This window comes from Cavia porcellus, unplaced genomic scaffold, assembly GCF_034190915.1.
Source record: "Cavia porcellus strain 051 isolate PalLab524CR breed Dunkin Hartley unplaced genomic scaffold, mCavPor4.1 scaffold_9, whole genome shotgun sequence".
NCBI lineage: Eukaryota > Metazoa > Chordata > Mammalia > Rodentia > Caviidae > Cavia > Cavia porcellus.
This window is the reverse complement of record NW_026947492.1, coordinates 85,061,058-85,080,966: the sequence shown is the minus strand read 5'-3', so window position 1 is coordinate 85,080,966 and position 19,909 is coordinate 85,061,058. Positions and strand designations below refer to the sequence as shown.

General features: G+C 40.6%; 1 pseudogene; it reads right to left on the bottom strand.

Moving 5' to 3' along the window:
- Window positions 1–17,559: 17,559 nt before the first annotated feature.
- LOC100729154 (small ribosomal subunit protein uS5-like) lies at window positions 17,560–18,434 on the bottom strand (annotated as a pseudogene).
- Between the last annotated feature and the right edge of the window lie 1,475 nt (window positions 18,435–19,909).

Below are 19,909 nucleotides of genomic sequence, written 5' to 3'. Positions count from 1 at the left end.
ACTGAACAAATGTTTAACTGATCACCTATTATGTCCAGCACTTTCTTCTAGGAGCAAGAAATGTACTTTGTGTTTGGTGATAAAGTACACCATCCTTCACCTTCATGAAACGTTCTGGGGAGAGAGAAAGAGAGAGACAGACAGAGACAGAGAGAGACACAGAGAGAGAATAGCAAGCAATAAATAGATGAATATGCAATAGGGATGTGGTCAAAAAATGATTTTAAAAAAAGGATGGAGGAAAAGAGAAGATATAATTTTATGCAATGTCACCAGATAAACTCTCTGCAAAGCTGACCTGAATTAAGACCCAAATAAATTGAGAGACATGAATAAACATACAGGGAGGGCCCCCCGAGTCCTCCCAAGGGAAGAACACAGATCCACAAAGGGGCAGCGGTAGAAGAATGCAGGGGTGCCAATCACAAGAAGACTGCGGCCTCAGGAGCAGGGTCACCAGAAAGGCCTGGGGAGAAGCTGTCAGGAGACCTGAGCAGTGCCCACGCCACAGTGTAACGCCTTGGAGACCGCAGAGAGATTTCTTTCTAATAATGTTCAGAGTAACGTCAGAGCTCCAGGGGTTTTGCAAAACTAAGTTTCCCTGCACCCTCCACAAAGCTTCTCCTCATTATTGTAATATTTTAACATTAATGTAATTTTTCGTAATGTGTGTATTAGTGCTAATACATGACAGCCAGCTGAAGTCCAAACTTCATTCCTGTTTCTCAAGATTTCCCATGAGACGAGCCCGCTTCTGTTTCAGAGGTTATTCAAGAAGCCACAGTTCAGCTGGCTGCCACGTCTCCTTGGGGTCCCCTTGGCTTGGGCGGTTTCCCTGTCCCTGTTCCCCTGTGACTTCTCCTAGCTTGGTTATATTAAGATTCTTTTTTTAAGAAGCACTAGTCTGATGCTGTGTAAAGTGCCTTTCCATTCTGGGTTTGTTTTATTTACACCAGGGTTATGTCTTCTTGGAGAAAGGCCATCGGTTTAGTGTCCCTTTGTTATTGCCTCGCATCAAGAATACACATTATTAACATGACTTATCCCTTCTGGGATCACTCTCCACCTCTAACCGTGTTGGTGTCTGTCAAATGTCCACACAGCTGTTTCCCCTCCCTGCAGGCACAATAAACGATCACTCCAACACTTAGGGCAGAAGAGTTATTGTTTTTTTCTTTCTTGAAAAATGAGCACGGATACAACCTATTTAGAATTCTGCACAAAAGGCTCGCCTAGCCTCTGCTCAGTTCCTGGTTTCCTACGTATGCGTAGCACTATGGTCTCATGGATATTAATTTGTACCCTCTGGGTCACGCACGGTGCTCTATCATTTATTGTGGTGCTTTCTTTCAGATTGAACGCTAGGAACATTTTCACCCGACTCTTGCATCCTTTGGGCATACGCCCATCATTGTATTTACTGAGCCATAGAGAGACACTGGCACACATCTTAACCGTAGTGATAACGAGCAAACCACGTCAGGACAGGAGCTGACATAATACTATCTACATTTTACCAGGATTCCTCTGGCTGCAGTGTGGGGAATAAAGAATGAGGTGACAAGAGTAGAAGCTTAGGAGCTTGCAAGAAAGCTCTTACTCCAACGGGGAGACAGGCCACAGTGGCTTGGCAAAAACGTGGCTGAGAAGGAGGATTTGGGAATCAGTTTGACAGACTAGATGTGGAGTCCAATGGAACGAAAAGTCAAAAGTGACTCCACTCCAAGGTTTTTGCCCAGAAAGGTTGAATAACTGGTGATGATGTTCACTTCCCTGGTGAATGTGGAAGAGGAGCAGTGTGGGCACATGAAATAATGCACAGAATAAATATTATGTAGCTGCACCAAGTAACTTGCAACTTAAAAGAGCAGTTGCCTTGCCGATCTTGTTTTGACTGTTTTCTCTGGGAGAATCAGCACCACGATTCCAACACTAGCTCCTGGGCCAAGAGGAGCAGATGGCAGCTGTTTCTCCGGCTCCGCCTTTCAAGCGAGGAACGGCTTTCATTTATTTTTCTGAGCGCTCAGTCTCTGGGTTTATAAATCCCTCCTGTGAATGTAGACGTGCCAGTGATCATCTGTGTACAGTCAGTCCGCCTCGTTCTGGGTGGCGGCAGCCGCTGGAAACAGGCTTACTGTGAAAGACGAATTTAGGCAGCTCCCAAAATATAAGATTGCTCATTCTGATACTGAAAATAAGACTTGACTTCCAGAGCCTTGGGACTGAAATATCACATCAGTTGCCCAAAGAGTTTTCATGAGTAATGCAGCCAACAAACTAGGGTCTGGTAAGCCTGGAATGTGAGGTAAGGAATGTTCCAGAGAGGATCTACAGTGTGTGGGGGCGGAAATCCGTACTGCTCAGTCTACTGAGGGGCCAGTCCATGGAGCTAGGCCACACTCTAAGCATGCATGCTGTGTCTCTTTGTCTAGCAGCCTCCTCCTTTGCTCCTCATTCATCCCAGCCTGTTGTGACATGCTATTTCACCTTTGCCCTCTCATTGGACTCTTCCATGGTCTCTCCATCCCTTATCCAACAACCCACTTGGCCAGTCTATATACCAAAAGGATGCTTCCTAAACTTCGTTTTCTTTTTTCCCTCTTGAGTATTTTCCCCATAGGCCAATACACCATTGTTAACTATAGAATTTTAAGTATATCACTGTTTTTATTTAATTAAAGTTTATGTTACAGAATGATATTCATAAAATCAGTACTTGCATTACTCAATACACGAACATGTATCCGGTGGACGTAAAAGCAAAGTTTATTGCTTAAAATACTGTCCACCTCAGGTCTCAGCTAAGCAAGGGGATGTATGCCTTGCTCTAGAAACGCGGGGTCCGGTGTTCAGTATGATTCCTAGTTAATAAGCTGGTTTAAATGATCTCCATTCTCTCCCTCTCCCTCTGTGCATCATTTTCGATATGTAACATGATGTCTCCACTGAACAGGACAGGAAAATCTCTGTCCTTGGGTCAGGCCATGTGACCTAGCGAGATGTTAGCAGCCGTGATGCCAGCGGAGGGCTGCAGACCAGGGATGCGGGGCATGGAGTGAAGTACCCAAGTTGCAAAGTCTAAGGGTGCACTTGCTCTAAGATTTTTTGTCTCAGATTCTGGACACTTGAAAACACTGTTGTATTTCACTTGCCACTTTTTTCCAGATACATGGGAAGGCCACAACAACTCCAGGGAAAACATAAAAGATATGTGGAGTAGAGACGCACCAACCACAGGTCCTTAGTTAATAGCCCAGCAGACAGACAGAAGCACCTTCAGCCACAGAGCACAGCAAGCCAGTTGAGGTGAGCCACCCACAGCCTAACCTCAGCAGACACCATGAGGTGTGACCTGTGAAGGGTGAACGATCAGAATCAGCCATTGAGTTTTATGGCCACTATGCTGCACTTACTAAATTATACATATTTAAAATTTTTCCACTTGAGCTCATCAAATGGAAAAAAATATTTTAAATCTACGCTCAGTCAAAACCTAGTGCTTAGATGATTCAAATAAAAAAATGTTAAATCATGACTGATACTGTTTTATTGTACAGTGATTATCACCGAAAGCCAAACAAATCCCCACATCAGGATATTTGTCCTTGATCTTCTTCTTAGTTAGAAATTATTTTCTACCTGTAAACTGATTCCTCTCTCACCTCCTGCGGCTTTCTGTTAAAGGACTATCTGATCTCAGGCATTTCCTGAGCTAGAAACACTGTCTGATTCCTCACTCCTCAGCCCTCCTCATCCCACTTTTGGTGGCTTTTACTCCGGAGTAAGCATTTTAATTCAAATTATTTGGCAGTGGTGTTTGATACACTGCCATGAGTAGCATGTCAGCTTTTGTTTTCTGTACCTTTCTTACACACTATGCATTATTTTCACCTAACACTGATAAAAAGCATGTGCGCTAGGTATAATATCATTTTGCAAAAGAAAATATCTGAGACTCAAGGGAGCTAATTTTATATGACTAGGAAGCAAAACAAAACAAAATACCTCTCCAACCTAGATCTGCTTCCTTTTTCTCTCCTAGTGAGTTACATCTTTGATACCACTTGCAATTCCTATAATTCCTCCCCCTCCCCATTTCAGCCAACACTTCTGTATTTCTGTGCTCTTTTCCCATAAGCATATTTTTTTAGAGTGGGAAAAACTATAATTTTATGTTTCACCATGTCTTTGTTAGATTTAGACCATCTCTCACCAGCCTCACATGTTCAAAGGTGAGGCTGTCAGAAGACAACTGGATTCTACTCCTCAGTGAATTAATCTGCAGAAGAATCCACTGTCCAACAGGCTGCCTGGGGAAAGAGGTGGCTCGCTGGTGACCTAACCTGGAAAGGTCCACTCCCTCCCTTCCCCTCCCTTCACTGTCTGCTTCCTGGCCACCATCAGGCAAGCAGGTGTCCTCCGCCAGGGCCATTTCGCCACGCCTTAGAGCCAGCCAACTATGGAGTTAATCCTCTCAAAGTGGTGAGCCAAATAAAACTCTCTTCTTTAAACTATGGGTCTCAGTAAAGTGACTAAGACACACCTAATATTACACCATAACTATTACTATTCATTTTCTCCTTGCTAGAGCCTTACTGGCTGACAGGCAGAAACCACCACGTGGCCTCCCTTACTTGTAATATGCTAATGTTGCCTAGTTTCTTCGCTTTTACAAGTAACACAAAAGTTAAGGTAATTATACGTATTGTCTTTTACCTTTTTGAAACATTCCTTTCAATAAATTACAAAGGAAATAATTATTCAGATGAGTTATACAAAATGTTTTACGATTCTGAAATTTATTGCCAAATTCTTACCCCTATTATTTCCAAAGCGAGAGGTCCAGCCTGGGCTTTTGTGCATGCCTGGAAAACCCTGTGCCCCTAAGTTGCATTTCTGGTCGCTAAATAATTTTTTGATATGTTACATCAAACATGACCACTGGTGAATGCACAAATATTTCCACAGGTTTTTAGCATAAACTATGTATTTAATTGCTAAATTAATGGATGTAAAGGACATCAGTGTTCCTCAATTTGCATTTTCATTATGTTTATTAACACTGCACAACCTTGTCTAAGATTTCTGACGTTGTACATTTTGTATCATTGTTGTTAAGCCATTTGTAATCTTCATTATTTCTTCACTCATTTGTGACTTTCCAGTATTTTTCTCTGATTTGAATTTGAATAAATAATTTCATAACATATTGCTAAATTTAAGGTTACATTATAAATTCCATTATTTATACAGAACACAATACTGACTATAATTACTTTTAGGCTGTAGTGTTTTTCAGACAAAATATTTTTGTCAATCAAGGAAGTTGTTATAAGCCGTGTATTCAAATCACATTATCACTTGTAACATTTTTTTCAAGTTAACTCATTAACATTTAATGACACTAATTCACTTTCATACATATTCCTTCAAACTATATAACATAACTAATGACACACAGATATATTTGAAAGGTATGTTTTTGCCATAAAGAAATGACAAATGTTTGAGGCTGGTAGGAATGCTTAACCTAATTTAAATAACACACAATATGGTCATGTTTTTTTTATTAAAAAAATTTTAAAGAAGGAGATTAAGATAAAAGAGGACATAACAACATAATAACACAGGTCAGAACAGAACAATTTAAGCAACGTAGTGTTTCACCACAAGATAACCCAACATAATACCATAGTGTCTCTTTCCTTGAAATATTTGAGTGTAACTTTGAATACTATAACATCAAACATAAATGACAGTGTAAAACCATTCAAGAGAATGAAAGTATTTCAGGGTATTTAGAACCAACTAACAAAAAATGAACAATGGTTTCTATATTATCTCCTTGTCTACAAAAAATTTTGTTTATACTATAACATATAATAAAATCCAAATAAGATACAACATGATAAAACCGATGGAAACAGAAGAACAAAAGCTTGATGGGACTGCAAAACAAGATGATATTAAATCAGCACTAGCTATTATATTGTCTTGTTTTCTTTCAAAATAATTGTTCATACCATCACAGATAATAAAATCAAACAAACCAGAATAAAACCATTTAAATTAATGAATGGAAACATTATAAGACCTCAAAGCAGTATAATGGGGAATTATGATTACCACATACTTTTATGTATTCTTACCATTCCTTACATAGAAATTATTTGGTATTTATATATGTGAGTTTGAATTATTTTGCTTATGAGTATGGTCTCAAGCTGGGCCAATTTATTTATAAATATCTCAATGTGATCATTCTTTATAGCTGAGTAGTATTCCATTGTATAAAAATACCACAATTTTTCCTCAGTTGATGGACACTTAGGTTATTTCCAAGATCTGGCTATTACAAATTGTGCTGCATAAATGGATCACAGATCTGAATATTAAAACAGAAACACTAAATCTATTGGAAGACAAATTGGGTAAAAACCTTGAAGACACAGGGCAGGTAGAGAATTCATGAACAGGAATCAAACCGCAAGGGAAATACTCCCCAGAATCAATAACTGGGATCGCCTCTTATTAAAAGTTTCTGCACATCAAAAGAAATCTCCAGCATAATGAAAAGAAAACCCACAAACTGGGAAAAAAATCTTAGTGAACTGTCCCTCAGACAAAGGACTTCTGTCTAAAACATATAAAGGATTTTAAAAAATCAGACCCCCAAAATTCAAAAAGCCAATCAAAAAAATGGGCACCTGAGATGAATACACACTTCTCAGATGAAGAAATACAAATGGCAAATAAATAAATGAAAATATGTTCATCATTACTCATTAGAGAAATGCATATTAAAACCACACTGAGATTCCATCTCACTCCTGAAAGAATGGCTAGGGTAAAGAAAACTACCAACAACAAATGCTGGAGAGGCTGTGGTGGAAAAGGAACTCTCCTGAACTGTTGGTGAGAGTGTAGACTGGTGCATTCATTGTGGAGGTCAGTCTGGAGATTTCTCAAAGAGCTGGGATTGGAAGCCCCATTTGTTCCAGCTATTCCACTTCTAGGCATATTCCCAGAAGAACTGAAAACATCATATCACAGTGATATATATGGTCATGTATTAAAGCATCACATTTCAGGCCATTAATATGTATAAATTTTGTTTTAATTGTCCGGTTACTTAAAAAATAAATTTAATTTTACAAAAAGCTAGTCAATCATTGAGTTGATTAAACAGTATTGAAGTAAACTTCGTATTATTTTCTAGAAGACCAATACTAATTTATGAGTTGTCACTTTAAAAAACTGATTTCTTCTCTGCTCGTAATCTCTTTATTGCTGCTACAAGACAGCTTTAGCAGTGCCATAACAGCAATTAACTACCTCATAACTTAAAATAATACCCACCCTTTTCTAAAACCTTGGATTTGAATATTAATTAAGCAATTAGAGGCACAGGGCACAGACACCAGATGATGCCTCCTCATAGAGTTAACTCAGCAGGCAAAAATGATGAACTCTATAAATACTGGGGTCAAATTAAATAAAGAATCTCATGCAGCCTAAAATAAACACTTAACAGCAGTCACAAAAGCAATGGAGAAACAAGAGAATGGTTTTTGATGTGTGTGTATGTAAAATGGGGTCATTTTTATGTAAGTGTTGGCAAATACATTGACAAAATGTAGATAATAGGTGGTCATGCAAGATTTTCAGTTTGTAAATAGTTTTTAAACCACTGACTTGAGAAACTCCTTCAGAGTGGACACCAAATTAAAACCAAGTACATAAGGTACAGATGGAAAAGTCAAGCCCTGCGCGGGTGTTTCTGTTGTGTGGAGGAGCAGTTGGCTCTGAACTGTCTGGCTTTTTAATGAATTTCCCTATCTTTACATAATCCAGACTATATTATCAGCCCCCGAAGCTCCTTTGCTGAAATTGGTCACCCTCCTGTTTACCTACTCAGTCCTCAGCTCCTACAGGGCCACGATAGTGCATGGAGTACCCCAAGTGCTCCACTTACCCACTTTATGGGCCATTCAACAGCTGGAAGTGTAAAGCAGAAATGCACCTGTGTGTAAATTACTCACCTTCAAAGCAAAAGGCATCCTCTTTTGGGATACAGAGAAATGCTCTGGACTAACAGTTTGGAGAGCAGAGCATAGATTTACCACTCTGGGTATAAACTCTGCAGTCCTATGCTGTGACCTTAAGTGAAGAGATGAGAACAAATTTTGAACAATTTTATGTTTTTCCCTGTTCTTTGGAAAAGAGGTGGAGTCTCCTGGGTGCGCTGAGAGCAGGTCTGAGGGAGACCACACACACTCACAGTAGATATAACTCTCTGACGTGGAGTAGGTGGGGAACTGGGAAGAAATTTTATGCTTATCCGTCACGTGGCTAGCAGCCTGACTTGCACAAAAATTTATGATTTTGGAAAAGTTATGACCAGTTTGTGAAAATAGCACAATTTTAGCATTGTGTCCCATGAATGAAAAATGTTTATTAGAGATTCTTGAGTTCTCTCAATATTTCACTTAAGCCAACAGCATTGAAGGTAAGACTCGTAGTAGAAGCCTTGTCATCTGTGGACAGTGACTTTGGCTTGAATTCTCCTGTTGTGTCCCTTAAAAAACTGATGGCATTGTCTTGGTTACTTTTTTCCCATGGCTGGGACAAAATACCAGATACTCCAAATGAAGGAAAGAAAGGTATATTTAGTTGACTGTTTGTGGAGGTTTCAGTCCCTAATCAGTTGGCTCCAAGGCACAGTAGCATGGCACCAGGGCAACACTTCAAGGCAGCAGCCAGCAAAAGCAGTCAGAACAAAAGAGGAGCAAGCGTAACTCTCTTTTCCTTCTTTATGTTGTACACAGGGCACCACTCCCCACCCCAGGGCAGGTGTGGCCCTCACAAAACCTTTCTGCCTTCCTCTTGCACAGAATGATGATATTTACAAAGTAAGGACCCTGGCTTGCTGCTGAGGCTCTTGGTTAAAGGATTAAATTCTCAAGTTGACACAATGTATCAACCATAACAAGCATTGGTAGGCAAAAAGTAAACAAAGCCAGAATGAGGGAACCTAGTATCTGGGAAATCTGGAAGAGTTATTTCTGGAATTACAGAATGATCAAAGATGTGCATATTAAATGACCATGGTTTGCCAGACAACAGTTCAAATGATGTGAATATTACCATGATGATTTTGACATAGTCCTCATCTCAAGTAGTTTATAGTGAAGGCACTCAAAAATGGTAAAAAAAAAAAATACAGATGAGTATAGTCACAAGGGCTTGATAAAATCTAGTGAGTTAAGATAATTATTGAACTAATCAAATATCATGAAATGTCATTTGAAACCAATGCAATTAAAGGATACCTCTAAGTTTTCTCCCTACATACCATATGTTCTATTTTATAGTTTTCATAAGCTTTGAAAGGAAATAACAGTTTACCTCGTGGCACTGACGAAGAAAAATAATCAGCAACCCAAAGCATGAATCAAAAACTTAAATGAAAAGTAAGATTTCAGGGCAAGAAATCTCAAAATCTGGGTAAAGGAAACTTGGACATTTTGCGACTACCATTGTCTCCATCAGACAGATTGCAACAGGCAGTAGGATCAGAGTACCCTAAATGCAGGCATATAAGCCGAGAGAGAGAGAGAGACAGAGACAGAGAGAGAGAGAGAGAGAGAGAGAGAGAGACAGAGAGAGACAGAGAGACAGAGAGAGACAGAGACAGAAAATAACTAAATACGGATTAAAGAAAGAAAACAGACTATGAAATGTACCTTCTGAAACCCAGTTTTTAAAGCTAGAGGCTCTCTGGGAAGGTCTGTTTTTGATGTCTGCAGCTGGACAATTTTGGAGAATGGAAGACGATGAATCACATCTTTTAACTTCAATGTCAGAAATAACTAAAAAGCAGGACACATGGAGAACATAGCTCTAAAATGTGGCCAAATGAGCTGTTAGCATTTCATCAATGCATTATATATAAATTTTCCCATCCTTTGGCTTCTTGCTACCTGTCTTCCCTCCAGCTAGAGTGAGATACCATCAGAGCGTAGACAAGAATGAAATTTTCCTGTGAATAAGACCACAGAATTTGCAGAGAACATTCTGAGCTTGGTGGAATTCATTACCCTGTCTGTTAATCAGATAAAGCACAGCTGATCTGGGAGGAGAGGGTGACAGGGAAAAGCATCCGTCATTGTTATGAGTTCAAATTCTTCATAATCACCTCCTACACTTATCCAGTCCAACCTTCCAGCCTACTCAGCTGTAGGACACATTGACTCTTGTGAGAAAGGGTATGGAGCTCCTGATGCATCTGAATGAGGAGAGCGGAGAGGAGTGTACAACACTTACTCTGTGCTGGACATTAAGAACTGTACCAGGAACCCACAGAACTTAAAAATATCATATGAAGTTTCGTTGCTTCTGTTTTATAGATAACAACAGTAAGATGCAGAGATGTAAAATAAGACGCTCCAGGTCACACAGTTAATGAGGAGCAGAGCAGAGATCTGATGGGGCTCAGCTTCCAGCTCGAGTTGCCCAGCTCATCAGTCCTTCCACTCCTCCCCAAGAGGCGCAGAGGACAGACACAGGCTTTCTGGTCTCTCAATCCTTTCCCGACCAGGGCAGAACCCCCCACACCACATCCGTCTAGAGAAACAGTGAAGCAGAGCGTTTTGTTTCCTTCATCACCACATCTATCCCCACAGGCCCTTGCTATCAGCCCATCTCATGAATAATGGCAGAGGAAGGGTAGGAAGTAAGCCCTGAAAGCTGCCCTTATTCTCGGGCTAACAAACCCCATTTCTCACAGCTACTTTTTTTGTTGCCGGTTGGCTCATTTTTCATCTGATTTCTGCATCCTTAGCATGTCACTGTGTTTTTGAGTTAGCAATCTGTCTGAAAACTTTCGAGAGACAGAAAGAGGGAGAGAGAGAGAAGAGAAAAAGAAACAAAAAAAAAAAAAAGAGAGAATCAGCTACTATCTTTGTTTTGTTTGCCTTTACTTCCCTGGAAAAGTGACTTCAGAACCTAAATATTTGGGCAATGAATTCAGAGAATGAAGAACAATGAAAAGCCAAGTGCATGGACCAAGAAAATGAAGGGTGAGTTTGGAAGGATGTGTGTTACAGCCTCTGAGAGTCCCACTGGGATGTACTTGGATTTCTGTATCCAAGGTCCAGTCACGCTGCCTTCTTTCCTCCCTTCCCGTTTCCATGAACATTTGCTCCATAAATCCAACAGTTGCAATGTTAATTACTTCTTTTTACCTCTAGTGTTAGTTCTTTTAAAATACCTTCCTCTGAGATTTATTGCACCATTCTAATCCTATCCTGTGAGTACTATCATAGCAAGTTGGCCACTGGCAATTTGTTGTGCACTTTGACTTCATGGAAGTTGGAAAGCCATCATTCCAGCTCACACACACACCTAGCCTAAAACAAAAACGGTCTGGGGGGCCCTTGTTCTGGGAGACCTCCTTTTCTCTGTCTCTACCAACACCCAGCAGTGAGTGTCTCTAGACCTCTTCACACTGGTCTCTAGGCACAGTCTCTCAATTTCTGAGCCAACCTTTGGCAAGTAAGAAATACATAGAGCAGGGTGACTAATATTGATTACACTTGAGCATCTGTTTTGTGACAGGAGGTGTTAAGCATTATTCACAACACTCTTTTTAGACCTCTTTTTACAAATGATAGAAGTAAACCAGGAAACGGTTCAACAGTCAGCCTCGGTGACTGATGGAACTGAAATTTAAGCCATCTCTAAGATGTCCACACATCCTGATTTCCAAAGACAGATCCATGATGTATTTATCAACTCAATGTTAATTATTATAGCAATCATTAACAACCCACAACCTCACTCTCACCTGGCCAGCATCCTTATTTGAGCAGGAGTCCTGTGGTTCCAGCCATGCTTCCCATTCAAATTCTCTTGAGCCACTTTTTACTTCTTCCTTAAAAATCTCACTGCTTTGTGCTCAGGCAAGAGATCTGGTACAAAAACATTGCAGGACAGAGATATCCCTGGATACAATAAATTAAGTTCTTCCATTCGCCTAAATTGGGCCAACATTTAATTCTGGGTTCCAGCTAGCTTGTCTCGCAGTAGTTGCTCAGTAGCCATCAGCCTGTCTAGCATTCAAGCTTCTTTGAAAATAGAGATCTCCCCTTAATTAGTTGTGGTGTTAGTTATCCTAATCAAAATCCTTACCAAACCCTTAGACCTAAGATTAGCTTCATGTAACCTTTGAACACTTTGGGGAACATTTTCCATGTATAAAAGACCCTGATGTTTTTGTTTGCAGTTTGACGTAGTGTGAGCTCTTATGCTTGAAAAATAGGGGCATATATAAAGGTGAAAATGTAATAGCAATAGCAGAAGGGAAACTCTCTCTGTGTGATGGTAGGGTGAAGCAGGGTCTTCTGCTTACCAACACTCTAATGAGCTCTTGGGTTACATTAAATAATCATAATAGTATTGTTATGTGACAGACCCACTTTAAATTCTGCTGATCAAAGAAATCCTGTGAAGGTCTCTTCTTTCAAGATAAGCTACGTTGTTGTTGAGATGATCAAATAATATAGGAGAAATCCTTTAAGTTATTCCAAGGCTATTTATTGAATGCCTACTGTGTACCAGACAACTGTGATTCAAATGCACAGTTCTGTGATCAGTAATGGAGCATCTAGGAGAGGCTGCTACTGAGCAACCCTTGTGCCATCGCCTCCTGTCTTACATTGAAGCCCTAATCCCTGATGTGATGCTATTAGGATCTGGGACCTTTGGGAGATAATTAGCCTTGATAGTCTCAGGAGAGAGGAGCCCCTTTGATTAGATCAGTATCCAGGTGTCTTAGTTACTTTTTACTCATCGCTGAGACAAAATACCTGATGTACCAAGTTGGGAAAGGAAAGGTTTATTTTTTACAGTTTTTTGGAGGTTTCACTCCATACTCAGTTGGTTCCAAGGCAGGGTGGCATGGCAAGGCCACAGCTCATGGTGGCTGCAAACTGCAAGGCAGAAATTGGCAAGAGAATGAGACACACCTTCTTCCTGCCATTACATTACATCCTGGCTCCACCTCTATGCTGTGTAGCACTCACACCCCCAATCCAAGCACTAGACAATGAACCAATCACAAATGCACAGTGCAAATGCCTGAGGCCTGGAGGCCACCAACAGAAACCATGACACCATGTAATAAGAAGGCGAAATACCAGAACTTCCTCTCTTTGCCATCTCAGGATTCAGTAGATGTCAACCATGCTTAAGTCTGGACTGAGCAACTCTCCAAGGAGCAAATCTTCCAGATCTCAATTTTTGCCTGCCTTGTTTCCAAAACATTTGTTTTTCAAGCTGACTAAGCTATGGTACATTGTTAAAGTAGCTTGATTTCACAAAGACATGGACACAAACCTTTATGTAACAGTCACACAGATATAAAGAATGAAGGAAATGCAACATATTTTTGTTTGTGTATTTGTTTTTGCTTTTCCCTTTCAGTGCTGGAGATGGAAAGCAGGGTCCCCATGCTGAGCTACACCTCCAAATTTTTGTGTTTATTTATTTTTATTGTGAGTCAGGGACTCACTAAGATTCCAGGAGAGATTGGGTTTGTAATCCTCAAGCCTCAGTCTCCCAGAAAGCTTGGATCGCAAACATGCATCACTACACCAGGCTCCGTGTTTCTGAGCTTATACTGAGGAGCACACTGGGAAGTGCCTGAGATTGATTCGCAGAAGAAGCAGTAGTTGAGCTGAACTCTGAAAGCCTGGATACAGCTGACTGGAGGAAAGAAGAGAGAAGATCCCAGGCTGGAGAAAGTGTGTGCACGAAGGTCTTGTATCAAGAAAGAGCCCATTAGCAGACTGAAAGAAAAGTTAAACCAAAAGTTAAACTCTCTTCTCTAGAGTCAGAGAAGAGCAGATGGGAAAGTAGGCTGACATGAAATTGACCATGGTGAGATCTTTCCAGATAACCTGTCTTAGTAGCGAAAGGTTAGCTGGATAGAGTTTCATCCCATAGGAACTTTGCGATGATATTTTAATTTAAAACAAAGTAAAACTTCTTCCAGTGTTTGTTTGGAAAGCTATGAGCTTCTCCCTACACTGTTTAATTACAGACAAGATTACAACTTGGAGGCAGTTTTATAGAGATGATTCAAAGGTAGGGAGGTTTTGTGAACCACTTACTTCCTCCAGAGTAAACATCTGATGAGAGGAAATAATATTAGTAAGAATTTCCCAAAAGACAAATGAATCATTTTGGAAATCTTTTCTGGTAAGACAATCACAAACCTTTAGGAAATTTATTGTAACTACACTTGTAGAGTTCTTGAGAACATGACATTTACATTTTTAAAATGTGGCTTTCTTCTTAGCTTCGACCCTTGCAAAAAAGGTGAAAAAATGTGAAATGTGACTCTTGCTGGTTGAGATTAAAGCCAACTACCTGCACGCAGTGCGGTGAGCCAAGAAGAGTAAGACTGGAGAGCATCCATCAGTCCTGGCAAAATCAGAGGCTTTGAATCAACTACTGAAGACTCACGTGTGACCTAAAAGCTACAGATGGTAACAGAGCTCTCCTTAGAAGTCCATTCTTTTCTTTAGTTTCCTTCTGTTTGAGTATGATAGTTTCCAACCTTTTCTGATTGTGAATCAGTGGCTACAGATAATTTTAACATCTTTTTATGCATATATACTTCAGCTAATCCCATGCAAAATCCAATGGTGCTTTTTATAAAAGCCCATACAAATTTTTACCAGTCAAACTTCGATGCTTTGGATTTTACTGAAATAAGACACTGAACCACACATATTTGAAATACACACACACACATACACACACACACACACACACACACACCTGCATCTGAAGCCATATCTGCTTTGTAATACTTTTATTCATTGAGGACTTAGACACCTTAAAATGACTTGGGATATTTTTCCCTGGATACATGTTGGAAATACAAGTTTAGATTTTGGTGAGATATGCAAAAATTAGCACTTTTCTTTGTGTGTTTTTATACACATATAAATGCTTTTCTCTATGTACCTTTTACTAAGAGGATGCCTTTAAAATGTCAGAAGACTTGGAATTATATATTCTTTTTTAGAAAGTAATCCGTGTTATCAAAGGCCTTTACAATGAATTTCATTGCTTTTAATGGATGAAGTATTTTCTATATTTTGAACTCTGAATGTAAAGCTAACTTTCAATTAATTAGAAAATCTTGTGAAATATGGTCTTATATTCCAGTTCAGAAGTAAGTATTTAGGGTTCAGTGATAAATACAATTTTGCCGCTTCTTGATGGTTTACTTACATAAGAAGAACCTAGCAAGCACAAAATAACTAAATGATACCCAATGACAAGCACTAATAAAAATATGAACAATATGCATACTGGGGATTTTTAACCTTTTTTGTTCATAGACTTTTTGAGAACATGAGAGTCTGTATTATTTATCTGTTGCTATTCAACAAATATTTACCAAAATGCTTAGCAGCTTAAAACAATGAACATTTATTATGTTACACAGTTATTCAAGATTAGTATGTTAACAGTTTTATTTTGCTGGGACAAATATCTGATACTCACAACTTGATATGCTATTAGTCATTTTCTTTTGTTAAGTAGATACCTTGTCTCAATTTGGGAAGTTTAGAGGTTTAACTAAGAGACTAGGCAGGGAGCCAGGATCCTTACTTTGTAAATGTCTTCATCCTGGCCAAAAGAGGGCACGGAGATTTTGTGAATGCTAATTACATATGCATGAGTGGGGTCTGCATAAACGTGAGGGAGGAAAAGAGGCTTGCCCACCCCCATTTTTCTCTGGTTGCTTCTGCTGGCTGCTGCCTTGAAGTGTTGCCCCGGTGCCATGCCACCCTGCTTTGGAGCCAGTTGTTTATGGACTGAAACCTTCACAAAAAGCAAGCTAAATAAACATTTCCTTCCTTCATTTTGGGTGTCAGGTATTTTTGTCTTAGCAGTGATAGAAAATTAATCGAGACAATTATTTTATGAAATTATTCAAGATCAGTGTATTAGTTATTTTCTTTTGCTGGGACAAATATCTGACACATGCCACAATTAGATCTGAGGCAGAAATGTCATGGCAGCGAGATATCAGAAGAAAGTTGCTCACTTCATGGCAGCCAGGAGAAAGAGAGAAGGAGGAGCCCGGGATAGGAATATACTCTCCTGGGGCAAACCCCTGTGACTCTAACTCTCTTTGACCAGATTTGCAGTCACAACACTGATCTGTGAACTCATCAGTGGATTAATTCACTAATGAATATGTTCCCAGCCCCCACAATCTAGCTACCTTCTAAAACTCCTACCTTTGAGCACCTGAGTCTTTTGGGGAACATTGTAAAGCCACATCATAATCTTTGATCCTGGTACCCAAAAGGTTCACACCCATCTCATTTTGCAAAGTGCCTTTAGTTCACTCCTAAGGGACTTAACAGTTCCAGCATTCCTGAAAAGTCTAAGTGCACAGCCTCCTCTGAGGTTCAAGGCAAGTCTTACATATAATCACCTATGAAAATCAAAAGGAAAGTTAAATTACTTCCAACATATAAAGGTGAAAATAAAACATTCCCATTTCAAAAGAAAAAAAATAGGCAGATAGAAGAAGTAACTAAGCCCAGCAGAGTAAACAATAAATCTTTCATTTCCATACCCAGGACCTGGCGTGGGTATGGTGGGATGAGAACTGCAAGGGCTTAGCTGGTCCTACTCTTATGAACTTGCTAACTCTGGTCTGTCTATAAGGTTTGTTTCCCTTACTACCTTTTTTTGCACAGCAGATGTTCCAATTTCTGACATCTTTTACTTATTGTGGTTTCCACTGTTCTTCAACTTTGTTCCCATAGTTTCAAGCATCACTCTCTCAGAGGCTCTTGGCAGAAACTGTGACTCTCACACATTTTTGCTTGTCCTCATAGGCATTTTCCATTTATCTGGGTGGAACCTCTATAATTCAGTATCTCTTGCATTTGGCACACCTCAGAAACTAAGCATCATGTAGACACTGCCCAGCTTTAACTCCTGCTAGAACAATATGAGGGCCCCATTGTATCATAGCTGCAGTGGCTTCAAAGGATCTGGATGACTGAACTCAGAGAAACACTTGGGGGTCCTTACAGAACCCCAAGTAAGCAGTGTTCTAGTGCTCTCTTTTCATAACAGAGTCTTTCAAATGAGTTTACCTTTTGTGCCCTTCAGCCTGTGAAGGATGAGGTCTGGCCAATTCCTGCAATGCCTTCAAGCCATCTTTGCTATTGTTCCAGTGCAATGTACTTGGCTTCTTTATGTTAATCTTTTCGGCAACTGTACTTTCCTTGGCCCCAACTTTTCAGATGTTTCCTTTCCAGTGAAACTGCAAATGTGTCACATCATCTAGCTATAAGTTTTCATTCTTATTGTCAATATAAATATGACTAAATTCAGTCAGAAATGCCCACACATAAAGGGTGAGTTCCCTTGAAACTTCCTTCACCATTTGAATTAGTCTGTAACTTTTTTTTTTTACAGACTTCATTCATTTTTATTTTTCTTATATAAAAACCCTTATGTTGTAGCTACTTCTGAAGCTTGAGTCCTCTGGACAGAGACTCTAGTGTGGGTTTCACAAGATGGTAGGTAAACTCCTGATAGGGAGCCTTTGTGAACACAGTCTCTTTCCACAGGTCAGCGGTCAGGTAGCTGTAGGTCTTTGAGATGGCATCAAAGGTGGTCTTAGCGAAGTTGCCCAAAGTAGCAGTAAAGCCCCTGGCAGAGGTGTAGCAGTCATCAATACCAGCCATCAGCAGCAGCTTCTTGGGCACAGGGGCTGAGACAATGTCAGTGCCTCTGGGGGCAGGGAGACACAGCTACACAGAGCCACAGTGGCCTGACACCTTGCAAGGGACTGTGTGGGGCTTGCCAGTCTTGTTCCCCCAGTAGCCTCTCCACACAGGAACAATGGAGAGCTTGGCCAGGATGATGGCCCCGCGAATGGCAGCGGCTACTTCTTTGAACACTTTACACCCAGACCAACATGACCATTGTGGTCCCCAGTGGCGACAAATGCCTTGAACTTGGTCCGCTGGCCAGCACGAGTTTCTTCTGCACAGGCATGATCCTCAGGACTTCATCCTTGAGGGATGTGCCCAGGAAAAAGTCAATAATCTCAGACTCCTTAATAGGTAAGGAGAAGAGATAAATTTTCTCCAGGGACTTGATCTTCATGTCCTTGACCAGCCGGCCCAGCTTAGTGACAGGAACCCACTCCTTGTCCTCGGCCTTCCTGCCGTGAGCTCCGTGGCCTTGGCCCCTGCTCCTGCTGCACCCGCGTCTGCTGCCTCAAGGCCACTTCCGAAGCCTGCGTGGAAGTCACCGTGGCCTCGCATACCTGGGCCCCTGGGGCATCTGGGCTCTCTTGCTGCACCAGTGTCATCTGCCATTTGGTGTTTCCTGGAGGAAGAAGGAGTCTGTAACTTTCATTTCAGCCTCACATCAAGTCTTAGCATAAGGACTAAATATGGACAAATTATTTGCCAAAATAAAACAAGCATGGCCTCTGAACAAGTAGCTAAGTATCCCATACGAAATTTCATGAGCCTGGACTTCACTGTCTCTACGTTCTGATCTTTTGAGGTTCTACAGTACCTCTCACCAATACCTGCTTATAGTATTCTAAAGTTTCTCTAGCTATCATCTCCAAACCTTCCACAGTGTCTGAATCACATGATCAGATACAGCCACAGCAAGATCCCCACTTGTATAGCACCAATTTTCTATAGTAGCCACTTTCCCACTGCTGAAACAATTCCTGACACCTTCAGCTTAAGAAAGAAGATGTTTGTCTTGAGATTCTCAGAGGATTCCGGGTATGGTCAGTTGACTCCAAGACAGAAACAGCGTGACAAAAAGTAGTGGTGGAGGAAAGCTGCTCGCTCCATGGCAGCCAGGAAGCAGAGAGAAGGAGGAAGCTGGAAATACAAATACACTTTGGAGGTCACACCCCAGCTGACCTGAGTCCTCCCCCTCCAGCCAGCTCCACCTCCCAAAACACATTCAGCTATAAACTCACTAGTGGGTTAACCCCCCTGCTGAGTATAATATCCCATAATCCAATCACCTGCTTAGAGTGAATGATCCCTGAATGAGACGAGAGAAAGCTGTAATACAACTGATGAGCATAGAAGCATCCCTTAGGTAGCACAGTATTGGCTGTTTGGACTAACATGCAAAGAGGCTAAACAGGGGCAGATGAGCCCTAAAAGCAGGGGTCATGGGAAACCATTGGTATAGTTGACTACCACATTCTCCATGGACCGCTTCCTAGAAAATGTAGCAGGGACCCTGGTTTAGGAAATCTTTACTAAAGAGGATCAGTTATGTAACTTGCACTTTTGCAAAAGAGATTAGTTTAGTTATAGCCTTGCAGACAGTGTTATCAATTAAAGAATGTATATAAAGTCAACAGGCTGACCCTCCAGGAAGGTGAAAAGGGAAAACAATACATATGTTAAAAAAAAGTTACTCTATGTCAGGAACACTGCCCCCCCAAGCAGTCCAATCTGATTAAAGCATAGAGAGAGTCAAAAATATAAATAAGAGTCAGATCACAGAAGACTTTGAAAGCCATGCTCAGGAGGGTAACTTTCATTGTTCATTGTTCATCGCTGTGAAGTTCTGCTAGGGCTGGATTTATAAAACCTGATCGTGCTTTTAGAAAGGTTGTCCTGGCCCTCATGCGGGAATCAGTCTGGAAGCTGTCACCCTGTGCAGTGGAATTGGAAAGGAGGAGGTCATTTCCAAGTGACTGCTTAGTGGTGAAATATAAAGGAACTAGCAATAACTTGTGGGAGGTAAAATAACATGAGTCACCGAACAAGCTTGTGCTTTGAAAACCCAGAGAATTGAGAAGTAGCAC